Genomic DNA, 16,940 nt, shown 5'->3' with positions numbered 1-16,940 from the left:
GATTGAAAATTTTCAAAGTCTATCTTCCTCATTTGAAGTCGAATTTCAACATTTCTTATATATTTGAATGAGTTTGTATCTGACATTGTCAGATATCGTCGAATTACATTCATTGAAGCCCATTGAAGTCGATTCTCACTTTGTTCTGATTGAAAATTTTCAAAGTCTATCTACCTCATTTGAAGTCGAATTTCAACATTTCTCATATATTTGAATGAGTTCGCAACTAACTTTGTCAGATATCGTCGATTTACATTCATTGAAGCCCATTGAAGTCGATTCTCACTTTGTGTTGATTGAAAATTTTCAAAGTCTATCTTCCTCATTTGAAGTCGAATTTCAACATTTCTCATATATTTGAATGAGTTTGCATCTAACTTTGTCAGATGTCGTCGATTTACATTCATTGAAGCCCATTGAAGTCGATTCTCACTTTGTTCTGATTGAAAATTTTTAAAGTCTATCTACCTCATTTGAAGTCGAATTTCAACATTTCTCATATATTTGAATGAGTTCGCATCTAACTTTGTCAGATATCGTCGATTTACATTCATTGAAGCCCATTGAAGTCGATTCTCACTTTGTGTTGATTGAAAATTTTCAAAGTCTATCTTCCTCATTTGAAGTCGAATTTCAACATTTCTTATATATTTGAATGAGTTTGTATCTGACATTGTCAGATATCGTCGAATTACATTCATTGAAGCCCATTGAAGTCGATTCTCACTTTGTTCTGATTGAAAATTTTCAAAGTCTATCTACCTCATTTGAAGTCGAATTTCAACATTTCTCATATATTTGGAAGAGTTCGCATCTAACTTTGTCAGATATCGTCGATTTACATTCATTGAAGCCCATTGAAGTCGATTCTCACTTTGTGTTGATTGAAAATTTTCAAAGTCTATCTTCCTCATTTGAAGTCGAATTTCAACATTTCTCATATATTTGGAAGAGTTCGCATCTAACTTTGTCAGATATCGTCGATTTACATTCATTGAAGCCCATTGAAGTCGATTCTCACTTTGTGTTGATTGAAAATTTTCAAAGTCTATCTTCCTCATTTGAAGTCGAATTTCAACATTTCTCATATATTTGAATGAGTTTGCATCTAACTTTGTCAGATGTCGTCGATTTACATTCATTGAAGCCCATTGAAGTCGATTCTCACTTTGTGTTGATTGGAAATTTTCAAAGTCTATCTTCCTCATTTGAAGTCGAATTCCAACATTTCTCATATATTTGAATGAGTTCGCATCTAACTTTGTCAGATATCGTCGATTTACATTCATTGAAGCCCATTGAAGTCGATTCTCACTTTGTGTTGATTGAAAATTTTCAAAGTCTATCTTCCTCATTTGAAGTCGAATTTCAACATTTCTCATATATTTGGAAGAGTTCGCATCTAACTTTGTCAGATATCGTCGATTTACATTCATTGAAGCCGATTGAAGTCGATTCTCACTTTGTGTTGATTGAAAATTTTCAAAGTCTATCTTCCTCATTTGAAGTCGAATTCCAACATTTCTCATATATTTGAATGAGTTTGCATCTAACTTTGTCAGATATCGTCGATTTACATTCATTGGAGCCCAATGAAGTCGATTCTCACTTTGTGTTGATTGGAAATTTTCAAAGTCTATCTTCCTCATTTGAAGTCGAATTCCAACATTTCTCATAAATTTGAATGAGTTTGCATCTAACTTTGTCAGATATCGTCGATTTACATTCATTGAAGCCCATTGAAGTCGATTCTCACTTTGTGTTGATTGAAAATTTTCAAAGTCTATCTTCCTCATTTGAAGTCGAATTTCAACATTTCTTATATATTTGAATGAGTTTGTATCTGACATTGTCAGATATCGTCGAATTACATTCATTGAAGCCCATTGAAGTCGATTCTCACTTTGTTCTGATTGAAAATTTTCAAAGTCTATCTACCTCATTTGAAGTCGAATTTCAACATTTCTCATATATTTGAATGAGTTCGCATCTAACTTTGTCAGATATCGTCGATTTACATTCATTGAAGCCCATTGAAGTCGATTCTCACTTTGTGTTGATTGAAAATTTTCAAAGTCTATCTTCCTCATTTGAAGTCGAATTTCAACATTTCTCATATATTTGAATGAGTTTGCATCTAACTTTGTCAGATGTCGTCGATTTACATTCATTGAAGCCCATTGAAGTCGATTCTCACTTTGTTCTGATTGAAAATTTTCAAAGTCTATCTACCTCATTTGAAGTCGAATTTCAACATTTCTCATATATTTGAATGAGTTCGCATCCAACTTTGTCAGATATCGTCGATTTACATTCATTGAAGCCCATTGAAGTCGATTCTCACTTTGTGTTGATTGAAAATTTTCAAAGTCTATCTTCCTCATTTGAAGTCGAATTTCAACATTTCTCACATATTTGAATGAGTTTGCATCTAACTTTGTCAGATATCGTCGATTTACATTCATTGAAGCCCATTGAAATCGATTCTCACTTTGTGTTGATTGAAAATTTTCAAAGTCTGTCTTCCTCATTTGAAGTAGAATTTCAATATTTCTTATATATTTGAATGAGTTTGTATCTGACTTTGTCAGATATCGTCGATTTACATTCATTGAAGCCCATAGAAGTCGATTCTCACTTTGTTCTGATTGAAAATTTTCAAAGTCTATCTACCTCATTTGAAGTCGAATTTCAACATTTCTCATATATTTGAATGAGTTCGCATCTAACTTTGTCAGATATCGTCGATTTACATTCATTGAAGCCCATTGAAGTCGATTCTCACTTTGTGTTGATTGAAAATTTTCAAAGTCTATCTTCCTCATTTGAAGTCGAATTTCAACATTTCTCATATATTTGAATGAGTTTGCATCTAACTTTGTCAGATGTCGTCGATTTACATTCATTGAAGCCCATTGAAGTCGATTCTCACTTTGTTCTGATTGAAAATTTTCAAAGTCTATCTTCCTCATTTGAAGTCGAATTTCAACATTTCTCACATATTTGAATGAGTTCGCATCTAACTTTGTCAGATATCGTCGATTTACATTCATTGAAGCCCATTGAAGTCGATTCTCACTTTGTGTTGATTGAAAATTTTCAAAGTCTATCTTCCTCATTTGAAGTCGAATTTCAACATTTCTCACATATTTGAATGAGTTTGCATCTAACTTTGTCAGATGTCGTCGATTTACATTCATTGAAGCCCATTGAAGTCGATTCTCACTTTGTTCTGATTGAAAATTTTCAAAGTCTATCTACCTCATTTGAAGTCGAATTTCAACATTTCTCATATATTTGAATGAGTTCGCATCCAACTTTGTCAGATATCGTCGATTTACATTCATTGAAGCCCATTGAAGTCGATTCTCACTTTGTGTTGATTGAAAATTTTCAAAGTCTATCTTCCTCATTTGAAGTCGAATTTCAACATTTCTCACATATTTGAATGAGTTTGCATCTAACTTTGTCAGATATCGTCGATTTACATTCATTGAAGCCCATTGAAATCGATTCTCACTTTGTGTTGATTGAAAATTTTCAAAGTCTGTCTTCCTCATTTGAAGTAGAATTTCAATATTTCTTATATATTTGAATGAGTTTGTATCTGACTTTGTCAGATATCGTCGATTTACATTCATTGAAGCCCATAGAAGTCGATTCTCACTTTGTTCTGATTGAAAATTTTCAAAGTCTATCTACCTCATTTGAAGTCGAATTTCAACATTTCTCATATATTTGAATGAGTTCGCATCTAACTTTGTCAGATATCGTCGATTTACATTCATTGAAGCCCATTGAAGTCGATTCTCACTTTGTGTTGATTGAAAATTTTCAAAGTCTATCTTCCTCATTTGAAGTCGAATTTCAACATTTCTCATATATTTGAATGAGTTTGCATCTAACTTTGTCAGATGTCGTCGATTTACATTCATTGAAGCCCATTGAAGTCGATTCTCACTTTGTTCTGATTGAAAATTTTCAAAGTCTATCTTCCTCATTTGAAGTCGAATTTCAACATTTCTCACATATTTGAATGAGTTTGCATCTAACTTTGTCAGATATCGTCGATTTACATTCATTGAAGCCCATTGAAGTCGATTCTCACTTTGTGTTGATTGAAAATTTTCAAAGTCTGTCTTCCTCATTTGAAGTAGAATTTCAATATTTCTTATATATTTGAATGAGTTTGTATCTGACTTTGTCAGATATCGTCGATTTACATTCATTGAAGCCCATTGAAGTCGATTCTCACTTTGTGTTGATTGAAAATTTTCAAAGTCTATCTTCCTCATTTGAAGTCGAATTTCAATATTTCTTATATATTTGAATGAGTTTGTATCTGACATTGTCAGATATCGTCGAATTACATTCATTGAAGCCCATTGAAGTCGATTCTCACTTTGTTCTGATTGAAAATTTTCAAAGTCTATCTACCTCATTTGAAGTCGAATTTCAACATTTCTCATATATTTGGAAGAGTTCGCATCTCACTTTGTCAGATATCGTCGATTTACATTCATTGAAGCCCATTGAAGTCGATTCTCACTTTGTGTTGATTGAAAATTTTCAAAGTCTATCTTCCTCATTTGAAGTCGAATTTCAACATTTCTTATATATTTGAATGAGTTTGTATCTGACATTGTCAGATATCGTCGAATTACATTCATTGAAGCCCATTGAAGTCGATTCTCACTTTGTTCTGATTGAAAATTTTCAAAGTCTATCTACCTCATTTGAAGTCGAATTTCAACATTTCTCATATATTTGAATGAGTGTGCATCTAACTTTGTCAGATGTCGTCGATTTACATTCATTGAAGCCCATTGAAGTCGATTCTCACTTTGTTCTGATTGAAAATTTTCAAAGTCTATCTACCTCATTTGAAGTCGAATTTCAACATTTCTCATATATTTGAATGAGTTCGCATCTAACTTTGTCAGATATCGTCGATTTACATTCATTGAAGCCCATTGAAGTCGATTCTCACTTTGTGTTGATTGAAAATTTTCAAAGTCTATCTTCCTCATTTGAAGTCGAATTTCAACATTTCTCACATATTTGAATGAGTTTGCATCTAACTTTGTCAGATATCGTCGATTTACATTCATTGAAGCCCATTGAAGTCGATTCTCACTTTGTGTTGATTGAAAATTTTCAAAGTCTGTCTTCCTCATTTGAAGTAGAATTTCAATATTTCTTATATATTTGAATGAGTTTGTATCTGACTTTGTCAGATATCGTCGATTTACATTCATTGAAGCCCATTGAAGTCGATTCTCACTTTGTGTTGATTGAAAATTTTCAAAGTCTATCTTCCTCATTTGAAGTCGAATTTCAACATTTCTTATATATTTGAATGAGTTTGTATCTGACATTGTCAGATATCGTCGAATTACATTCATTGAAGCCCATTGAAGTCGATTCTCACTTTGTTCTGATTGAAAATTTTCAAAGTCTATCTACCTCATTTGAAGTCGAATTTCAACATTTCTCATATATTTGGAAGAGTTCGCATCTCACTTTGTCAGATATCGTCGATTTACATTCATTGAAGCCCATTGAAGTCGATTCTCACTTTGTGTTGATTGAAAATTTTCAAAGTCTATCTTCCTCATTTGAAGTCGAATTTCAACATTTCTCATATATTTGGAAGAGTTCGCATTTAACTTTGTCAGATATCGTCGATTTACATTCATTGAAGCCCATTGAAGTCGATTCTCACTTTGTGTTGATTGAAAATTTTCAAAGTCTATCTTCCTCATTTGAAGTCGAATTCCAACATTCCTCATATATTTGAATGAGTTTGCATCTAACTTTGTCAGATGTCGTCGATTTACATTCATTGAAGCCCATTGAAGTCGATTCTCACTTTGTGTTGATTGAAAATTTTCAAAGTCTATCTACCTCATTTGAAGTCGAATTTCAACATTTCTCATATATTTGAATGAGTTTGCATCTAACTTTGGCAGATATCGTCGATTTACATTCATTGAAGCCCATTGAAGTCGATTCTCACTTTGTGTTGATTGAAAATTTTCAAAGTCTATCTTCCTCATTTGAAGTCGAATTCCAACATTTCTCATATATTTGAATGAGTTTGCATCTAACTTTGTCAGATGTCGTCGATTTACATTCATTGAAGCCCATTGAAGTCGATTCTCACTTTGTGTTGATTGAAAATTTTCAAAGTCTATCTTCCTCATTTGAAGTCGAATTCCAACATTTCTCATATATTTGAATGAGTTTGCATCTAACTTTGTCAGATGTCGTCGATTTACATTCATTGAAGCCCATTGAAGTCGATTCTCACTTTGTGTTGATTGAAAATTTTCAAAGTCTATCTTCCTCATTTGAAGTCGAATTTCAACATTTCTTATATATTTGAATGAGTTTGTATCTGACATTGTCAGATATCGTCGAATTACATTCATTGAAGCCCATTGAAGTCGATTCTCACTTTGTTCTGATTGAAAATTTTCAAGGTCTATCTACCTCATTTGAAGTCGAATTTCAACATTTCTCATATATTTGGAAGAGTTCGCATGTAACTTTGTCAGATATCGTCGATTTACATTCATTGAAGCCCATTGAAGTCGATTCTCACTTTGTGTTGATTGAAAATTTTCAAAGTCTGTCTTCCTCATTTGAAGTAGAATTTCAATATTTCTTATATATTTGAATGAGTTTGTATCTGACTTTGTCAGATATCGTCGATTTACATTCATTGAAGCCCATTGAAGTCGATTCTCATTTTGTGTTGATTGAGAATTTTCAAAGTCTATCTTCCTCATTTGAAGTCGAATTTCAACATTTCTCATATATTTGAATGAGTTTGCATCTAACTTTGTCAGATATCGTCGATTTACATTCATTGAAGCCCATTGAAGTCGATTCTCACTTTGTGTTGATTGAGAATTTTCAAAGTCTATCTTCCTCATTTGAAGTCGAATTTCAACATTTCTCATATATTTGAATGAGTTTGCATCTAACTTTGTCAGATATCGTCGATTTACATTCATTGAAGCCCATTGAAGTCGATTCTCACTTTGTGTTGATTGAGAATTTTCAAAGTCTATCTTCCTCATTTGAAGTCGAATTTCAACATTTCTCATATATTTGAATGAGTTTGCATCTAACTTTGTCAGATATCGTCGATTTACATTCATTGAAGCCCATTGAAGTCGATTCTCACTTTGTGTTGAATGAGAATTTTCAAAGTCTATCTTCCTCATTTGAAGTCGAATTTCAACATTTCTCATATATTTGAATGAGTTTGCATCTAACTTTGTCAGATATCGTCGATTTACATTCATTGAAGCCCATTGAAGTCGATTCTCACTTTGTGTTGATTGAAAATTTTCAAAGTCTATCTTCCTCATTTGAAGTCGAATTTCAATAATTCTTATATATTTGAATGAGTTTGTATCTGACATTGTCAGATATCGTCGAATTACATTCATTGAAGCCCATTGAAGTCGATTCTCACTTTGTGTTGATTGAAAATTTTCAAAGTCTATCTTCCTCATTTGAAGTCGAATTTCAACATTTCTTATATATTTGAATGAGTTTGTATCTGACATTGTCAGATATCGTCGAATTACATTCATTGAAGCCCATTGAAGTCGATTCTCACTTTGTTCTGATTGAAAATTTTCAAAGTCTATCTACCTCATTTGAAGTCGAATTTCAACATTTCTCATATATTTGAATGAGTGTGCATCTAACTTTGTCAGATGTCGTCGATTTACATTCATTGAAGCCCATTGAAGTCGATTCTCACTTTGTTCTGATTGAAAATTTTCAAAGTCTATCTACCTCATTTGAAGTCGAATTTCAACATTTCTCATATATTTGAATGAGTTCGCATCTAACTTTGTCAGATATCGTCGATTTACATTCATTGAAGCCCATTGAAGTCGATTCTCACTTTGTGTTGATTGAAAATTTTCAAAGTCTATCTTCCTCATTTGAAGTCGAATTTCAACATTTCTCACATATTTGAATGAGTTTGCATCTAACTTTGTCAGATATCGTCGATTTACATTCATTGAAGCCCATTGAAGTCGATTCTCACTTTGTGTTGATTGAAAATTTTCAAAGTCTGTCTTCCTCATTTGAAGTAGAATTTCAATATTTCTTATATATTTGAATGAGTTTGTATCTGACTTTGTCAGATATCGTCGATTTACATTCATTGAAGCCCATTGAAGTCGATTCTCACTTTGTGTTGATTGAAAATTTTCAAAGTCTATCTTCCTCATTTGAAGTCGAATTTCAACATTTCTTATATATTTGAATGAGTTTGTATCTGACATTGTCAGATATCGTCGAATTACATTCATTGAAGCCCATTGAAGTCGATTCTCACTTTGTTCTGATTGAAAATTTTCAAAGTCTATCAACCTCATTTGAAGTCGAATTTCAACATTTCTCATATATTTGGAAGAGTTCGCATCTCACTTTGTCAGATATCGTCGATTTACATTCATTGAAGCCCATTGAAGTCGATTCTCACTTTGTGTTGATTGAAAATTTTCAAAGTCTATCTTCCTCATTTGAAGTCGAATTTCAACATTTCTCATATATTTGGAAGAGTTCGCATTTAACTTTGTCAGATATCGTCGATTTACATTCATTGAAGCCCATTGAAGTCGATTCTCACTTTGTGTTGATTGAAAATTTTCAAAGTCTATCTTCCTCATTTGAAGTCGAATTCCAACATTCCTCATATATTTGAATGAGTTTGCATCTAACTTTGTCAGATGTCGTCGATTTACATTCATTGAAGCCCATTGAAGTCGATTCTCACTTTGTGTTGATTGAAAATTTTCAAAGTCTATCTACCTCATTTGAAGTCGAATTTCAACATTTCTCATATATTTGAATGAGTTTGCATCTAACTTTGGCAGATATCGTCGATTTACATTCATTGAAGCCCATTGAAGTCGATTCTCACTTTGTGTTGATTGAAAATTTTCAAAGTCTATCTTCCTCATTTGAAGTCGAATTCCAACATTTCTCATATATTTGAATGAGTTTGCATCTAACTTTGTCAGATGTCGTCGATTTACATTCATTGAAGCCCATTGAAGTCGATTCTCACTTTGTGTTGATTGAAAATTTTCAAAGTCTATCTTCCTCATTTGAAGTCGAATTCCAACATTTCTCATATATTTGAATGAGTTTGCATCTAACTTTGTCAGATGTCGTCGATTTACATTCATTGAAGCCCATTGAAGTCGATTCTCACTTTGTGTTGATTGAAAATTTTCAAAGTCTATCTTCCTCATTTGAAGTCGAATTTCAACATTTCTTATATATTTGAATGAGTTTGTATCTGACATTGTCAGATATCGTCGAATTACATTCATTGAAGCCCATTGAAGTCGATTCTCACTTTGTTCTGATTGAAAATTTTCAAGGTCTATCTACCTCATTTGAAGTCGAATTTCAACATTTCTCATATATTTGGAAGAGTTCGCATGTAACTTTGTCAGATATCGTCGATTTACATTCATTGAAGCCCATTGAAGTCGATTCTCACTTTGTGTTGATTGAAAATTTTCAAAGTCTGTCTTCCTCATTTGAAGTAGAATTTCAATATTTCTTATATATTTGAATGAGTTTGTATCTGACTTTGTCAGATATCGTCGATTTACATTCATTGAAGCCCATTGAAGTCGATTCTCATTTTGTGTTGATTGAGAATTTTCAAAGTCTATCTTCCTCATTTGAAGCCGAATTTCAACATTTCTCATATATTTGAATGAGTTTGCATCTAACTTTGTCAGATATCGTCGATTTACATTCATTGAAGCCCATTGAAGTCGATTCTCACTTTGTGTTGATTGAGAATTTTCAAAGTCTATCTTCCTCATTTGAAGTCGAATTTCAACATTTCTCATATATTTGAATGAGTTTGCATCTAACTTTGTCAGATATCGTCGATTTACATTCATTGAAGCCCATTGAAGTCGATTCTCACTTTGTGTTGATTGAAAATTTTCAAAGTCTATCTTCCTCATTTGAAGTCGAATTCCAACATTTCTCATATATTTGAATGAGTTTGCATCTAACTTTGTCAGATGTCGTCGATTTACATTCATTGAAGCCCATTGAAGTCGATTCTCACTTTGTGTTGATTGAAAATTTTCAAAGTCTATCTTCCTCATTTGAAGTCGAATTTCAACATTTCTCATATATTTGAATGAGTTTGTATCTGACATTGTCAGATATCGTCGAATAACATTCATTGAAACCCATTGAAGTCGATTCTCACTTTGTGTTGATTGAAAATTTTCAAAGTCTATCTTCCGCATTTGAAGTAGAATTTCAACATTTCTCATATATTTGGAAGAGTTCGCATGTAACTTTGTCAGATATCGTCGATTTACATTCATTGAAGCCCATTGAAGTCGATTCTCACTTTGTGTTGATTGAAAATTTTCAAAGTCTATCTTCCTCATTTGAAGTCGAATTTCAACATTTCTCATATATTTGAATGAGTTTGTATCTGACATTGTCAGATATCGTCGAATAACATTCATTGAAACCCATTGAAGTCGATTCTCACTTTGTGTTGATTGAAAATTTTCAAAGTCTATCTTCCGCATTTGAAGTAGAATTTCAATATTTCTTATATATTTGAATGAGTTTGTATCTGACTTCGTCAGATATCGTCGATTTACATTCATTGAAGCCCATTGAAGTCGATTCTCACTTTGTGTTGATTGAGAATTTTCAAAGTCTATCTTCCTCATTTGAAGTCGAATTTCAACATTTCTCATATATTTGAATGAGTTTGCATCTAACTTTGTCAGATATCGTCGATTTACATTCATTGAAGCCCATTGAAGTCGATTCTCACTTTGTGTTGATTGAGAATTTTCAAAGTCTGTCTTCCTCATTTGAAGTAGAATTTCAATATTTCTTATATATTTGAATGAGTTTGTATCTGACTTTGTCAGATATCGTCGATTTACATTCATTGAAGCCCATTGAAGTCGATTCTCACTTTGTGTTGATTGAGAATTTTCAAAGTCTATCTTCCTCATTTGAAGACGAATTTCAACATTTCTCATATATTTGAATGAGTTTGCATCTAACTTTGTCAGATATCGTCGATTTACATTCATTGAAGCCCATTGAAGTCTATTCTCACTTTGTGTTGATTGAGAATTTTCAAAGTCTATCTTCCTCATTTGAAGTCGAATTTCAACATTTCTCATATATTTGAATGAGTTTGCATCTAACTTTGTCAGATATCGTCGATTTACATTCATTGAAGCCCATTGAAGTCGATTCTCACTTTGTGTTGATTGAGAATTTTCAAAGTCTATCTTCCTCATTTGAAGTCGAATTTCAACATTTCTCATATATTTGAATGAGTTTGTATCTGACATTGTCAGATATCGTCGAATAACATTCATTGAAACCCATTGAAGTCGATTCTCACTTTGTGTTGATTGAAAATTTTCAAAGTCTATCTTCCGCATTTGAAGTAGAATTTCAACATTTCTCATATATTTGGAAGAGTTCGCATGTAACTTTGTCAGATATCGTCGATTTACATTCATTGAAGCCCATTGAAGTCGATTCTCACTTTGTGTTGATTGAAAATTTTCAAAGTCTATCTTCCTCATTTGAAGTCGAATTTCAACATTTCTCATATATTTGAATGAGTTTGTATCTGACATTGTCAGATATCGTCGAATAACATTCATTGAAACCCATTGAAGTCGATTCTCACTTTGTGTTGATTGAAAATTTTCAAAGTCTATCTTCCGCATTTGAAGTAGAATTTCAATATTTCTTATATATTTGAATGAGTTTGTATCTGACTTCGTCAGATATCGTCGATTTACATTCATTGAAGCCCATTGAAGTCGATTCTCACTTTGTGTTGATTGAGAATTTTCAAAGTCTATCTTCCTCATTTGAAGTCGAATTTCAACATTTCTCATATATTTGAATGAGTTTGTATCTGACATTGTCAGATATCGTCGAATAACATTCATTGAAACCCATTGAAGTCGATTCTCACTTTGTGTTGATTGAGAATTTTCAAAGTCTGTCTTCCTCATTTGAAGTAGAATTTCAATATTTCTTATATATTTGAATGAGTTTGTATCTGACTTTGTCAGATATCGTCGATTTACATTCATTGAAGCCCATTGAAGTCGATTCTCACTTTGTGTTGATTGAGAATTTTCAAAGTCTATCTTCCTCATTTGAAGTCGAATTTCAACATTTCTCATATATTTGAATGAGTTTGCATCTAACTTTGTCAGATATCGTCGATTTACATTCATTGAAGCCCATTGAAGTCTATTCTCACTTTGTGTTGATTGAGAATTTTCAAAGTCTATCTTCCTCATTTGAAGTCGAATTTCAACATTTCTCATATATTTGAATGAGTTTGCATCTAACTTTGTCAGATATCGTCGATTTACATTCATTGAAGCCCATTGAAGTCGATTCTCACTTTGTGATGATTGAGAATTTTCAAAGTCTATCTTCCTCATTTGAAGTCGAATTTCAACATTTCTTATATATTTGAATGAGTTTGTATCTGACATTGTCAGATATCGTCGAATTACATTCATTGAAGCCCATTGAAGTCGATTCTCACTTTGTTCTGATTGAAAATTTTCAAAGTCTATCTACCTCATTTGAAGTCGAATTTCAACATTTCTCATATATTTGGAAGAGTTCGCATCTAACTTTGTCAGATATCGTCGATTTACATTCATTGAAGCCCATTGAAGTCGATTCTCACTTTGTGTTGATTGAAAATTTTCAAAGTCTATCTACCTCATTTGAAGTCGAATTTCAACATTTCTCATATATTTGGAAGAGTTCGCATCTAACTTTGTCAGATATCGTCGATTTACATTCATTGAAGTCGATTCTCCTTTGTGTTGATTGAAAATTTTCAAAGTCTATCTTCCTCATTTGAAGTCGAATTTCAACATTTCTCATATATTTGAATGAGTTTGTATCTGACATTGTCAGATATCGTCGAATAACATTCATTGAAAGCCATTGAAGTCGATTCTCACTTTGTGTTGATTGAAAATTTTCAAAGTCTATCTTCCGCATTTGAAGTAGAATTTCAATATTTCTTATATATTTGAATGAGTTTGTATCTGACTTTGTCAGATATCGTCGATTTACATTCATTGAAGCCCATTGAAGTCGATTCTCACTTTGTGTTGATTGAGAATTTTCAAAGTCTATCTTCCTCATTTGAAGTCGAATTTCAACATTTCTCATATATTTGAATGAGTTTGCATCTAACTTTGTCAGATATCGTCGATTTACATTCATTGAAGCCCATTGAAGTCGATTCTCACTTTGTGTTGATTGAGAATTTTCAAAGTCTGTCTTCCTCATTTGAAGTAGAATTTCAATATTTCTTATATATTTGAATGAGTTTGCATCTAACTTTGTCAGATATCGTCGATTTACATTCATTGAAGCCCATTGAAGTCGATTCTCACTTTGTGTTGATTGAAAATTTTCAAAGTCTATCTTCCTCATTTGAAGTCGAATTCCAACATTTCTCATATATTTGAATGAGTTTGCATCTAACTTTGTCAGATGTCGTCGATTTACATTCATTGAAGGCCATTGAAGTCGAATCTCACTTTGTGTTGATTGAAAATTTTCAAAGTCTATCTTCCGCATTTGAAGTAGAATTTCAATATTTCTTATATATTTGAATGAGTTTGTATCTGACTCCGTCAGATATCGTCGATTTACATTCATTGAAGCCCATTGAAGTCGATTCTCACTTTGTGTTGATTGAGAATTTTCAAAGTCTATCTTCCTCATTTGAAGTCGAATTTCAACATTTCTCATATATTTGAATGAGTTTGCATCTAACTTTGTCAGATATCGTCGATTTACATTCATTGAAGCCCATTGAAGTCGATTCTCACTTTGTGTTGATTGAGAATTTTCAAAGTCTGTCTTCCTCATTTGAAGTAGAATTTCAATATTTCTTATATATTTGAATGAGTTTGTATCTGACTTTGTCAGATATCGTCGATTTACATTCATTGAAGCCCATTGAAGTCGATTCTCACTTTGTGTTGATTGAGAATTTTCAAAGTCTATCTTCCTCATTTCAAGTCGAATTTCAACATTTCTCATATATTTGAATGAGTTTGCATCTAACTTTGTCAGATATCGTCGATTTACATTCATTGAAGCCCATTGAAGTCTATTCTCACTTTGTGTTGATTGAGAATTTTCAAAGTCTATCTTCCTCATTTGAAGTCGAATTTCAACATTTCTCATATATTTGAATGAGTTTGCATCTAACTTTGTCAGATATCGTCGATTTACATTCATTGAAGCCCATTGAAGTCGATTCTCACTTTGTGATGATTGAGAATTTTCAAAGTCTATCTTCCTCATTTGAAGTCGAATTTCAACATTTCTTATATATTTGAATGAGTTTGTATCTGACATTGTCAGATATCGTCGAATTACATTCATTGAAGCCCATTGAAGTCGATTCTCACTTTGTTCTGATTGAAAATTTTCAAAGTCTATCTACCTCATTTGGAGTCGAATTTCAACATTTCTCATATATTTGGAAGAGTTCGCATCTAACTTTGTCAGATATCGTCGATTTACATTCATTGAAGCCCATTGAAGTCGATTCTCACTTTGTGTTGATTGAAAATTTTCAAAGTCTATCTACCTCATTTGAAGTCGAATTTCAACATTTCTCATATATTTGGAAGAGTTCGCATCTAACTTTGTCAGATATCGTCGATTTACATTCATTGAAGTCGATTCTCCTTTGTGTTGATTGAAAATTTTCAAAGTCTATCTTCCTCATTTGAAGTCGAATTTCAACATTTCTCATATATTTGAATGAGTTTGTATCTGACATTGTCAGATATCGTCGAATAACATTCATTGAAAGCCATTGAAGTCGATTCTCACTTTGTGTTGATTGAAAATTTTCAAAGTCTATCTACCTCATTTGAAGTCGAATTTCAACATTTCTCATATATTTGAATGAGTTTGCATCTAACTTTGTCAGATATCGTCGATTTACATTCATTGAAGCCCATTGAAGTCGATTCTCACTTTGTGTTGATTGAGAATTTTCAAAGTCTGTCTTCCTCATTTGAAGTAGAATTTCAATATTTCTTATATATTTGAATGAGTTCGCATCTAACTTTGTCAGATATCGTCGATTTACATTCATTGAAGCCCATTGAAGTCGATTCTCACTTTGTGTTGATTGAAAATTTTCAAAGTCTATCTTCCGCATTTGAAGTAGAATTTCAATATTTCTTATATATTTGAATGAGTTTGTATCTGACTTTGTCAGATATCGTCGATTTACATTTATTGAAGCCCATTGAAGTCGATTCTCACTTTGTGTTGATTGAGAATTTTCAAAGTCTATCTTCCTCATTTGAAGTCGAATTTCAACATTTCTCATATATTTGAATGAGTTTGCATCTAACTTTGTCAGATATCGTCGATTTACATTCATTGAAGCCCATTGAAGTCGATTCTCACTTTGTGTTGATTGAGAATTTTCAAAGTCTATCTTCCTCATTTGAAGTCGAATTTCAACATTTCTCATATATTTGAATGAGTTTGCATCTAACTTTGTCAGATATCGTCGATTTACATTCATTGGAGCCCATTGAAGTCGATTCTCACTTTGTGTTGATTGGAAATTTTCAAAGTCTATCTTCCTCATTTGAAGTCGAATTCCAACATTTCTCATATATTTGAATGAGTTTGCATCTAACTTTGTCAGATATCGTCGATTTACATCCATTGAAGCCCATTGAAGTCGATTCTCACTTCGTGTTGATAGAAAATTTTCAAAGTCTATCTTCCTCATTTGAAGTCGAATTTCATCATTTCTTATATATTTGAATGAGTTTGTATCTGACATTGTCAGATATCGTCGAATTACATTAATTAAAGCCCATTTAAGTCGATTCTCTTTTTGTTCTGATTGAAAATTTTCAAAGTCTATCTACCTCATTTGAAGTCGAATTTCAACATTTCTCATATATTTGGAAGAGTTCGCATCTAACTTTGTCAGATATCGTCGATTTACATTCATTGAAGCCCATTGAAGTCGATTCTCACTTTGTGTTGATTGAAAATTTTCAAAGTCTATCTTCCTCATTTGAAGTCGAATTTCAATATTTCTTATATATTTGAATGAGTTTGTATCTGACTTTGTCAGATATCGTCGATTTACATTCATTGAAGCCCATTGAAGTCGATTCTCATTTTGTGTTGATTGAGAATTTTCAAAGTCTATCTTTCTCATTTGAAGTCGAATTTCAACATTTCTCATATATTTGAATGAGTTTGCATCTAACTTTGTCAGATATCGTCGATTTACATTCATTGAAGCCCATTAAAGTCGATTCTCACTTTGTGTTGAATGAAAATTTTCAAAGTCTGTCTTCCTCATTTGAAGTAGAATTTCAATATTTCTTATATATTTGAATGAGTTTGTATCTGACTTTGTCAGATATCGTCGATTTACATTCATTGAAGCCCATTGAAGTCGATTCTCATTTTGTGTTGATTGAGAATTTTCAAAGTCTATCTTCCTCATTTGAAGTCGAATTTCAACATTTCTCATATATTTGAATGAGTTTGCATCTAACTTTGTCAGATATCGTCGATTTACATTCATTGAAGCCCATTGAAGTCGATTCTCACTTTGTGTTGATTGAGAATTTTCAAAGTCTATCTTCCTCATTTGAAGTCGAATTCCAACATTTCTCATATATTTGAATGAGTTTGCATCTAACTTCGTCAGATATCGTCGATTTACATTCATTGAAGCCCATTGAAGTCGATTCTCACTTTGTGTTGATTGAAAATTTTCAAAGTCTATCTTCCTCATTTGAAGTCGAATTTCAACATTTCTC

This window comes from Diorhabda sublineata, chromosome 6 (genome assembly GCF_026230105.1).
Source record: "Diorhabda sublineata isolate icDioSubl1.1 chromosome 6, icDioSubl1.1, whole genome shotgun sequence".
Classification (NCBI taxonomy): Eukaryota; Metazoa; Arthropoda; class Insecta; order Coleoptera; family Chrysomelidae; genus Diorhabda; species Diorhabda sublineata.
This window is presented reverse-complemented; position numbering follows the sequence as displayed.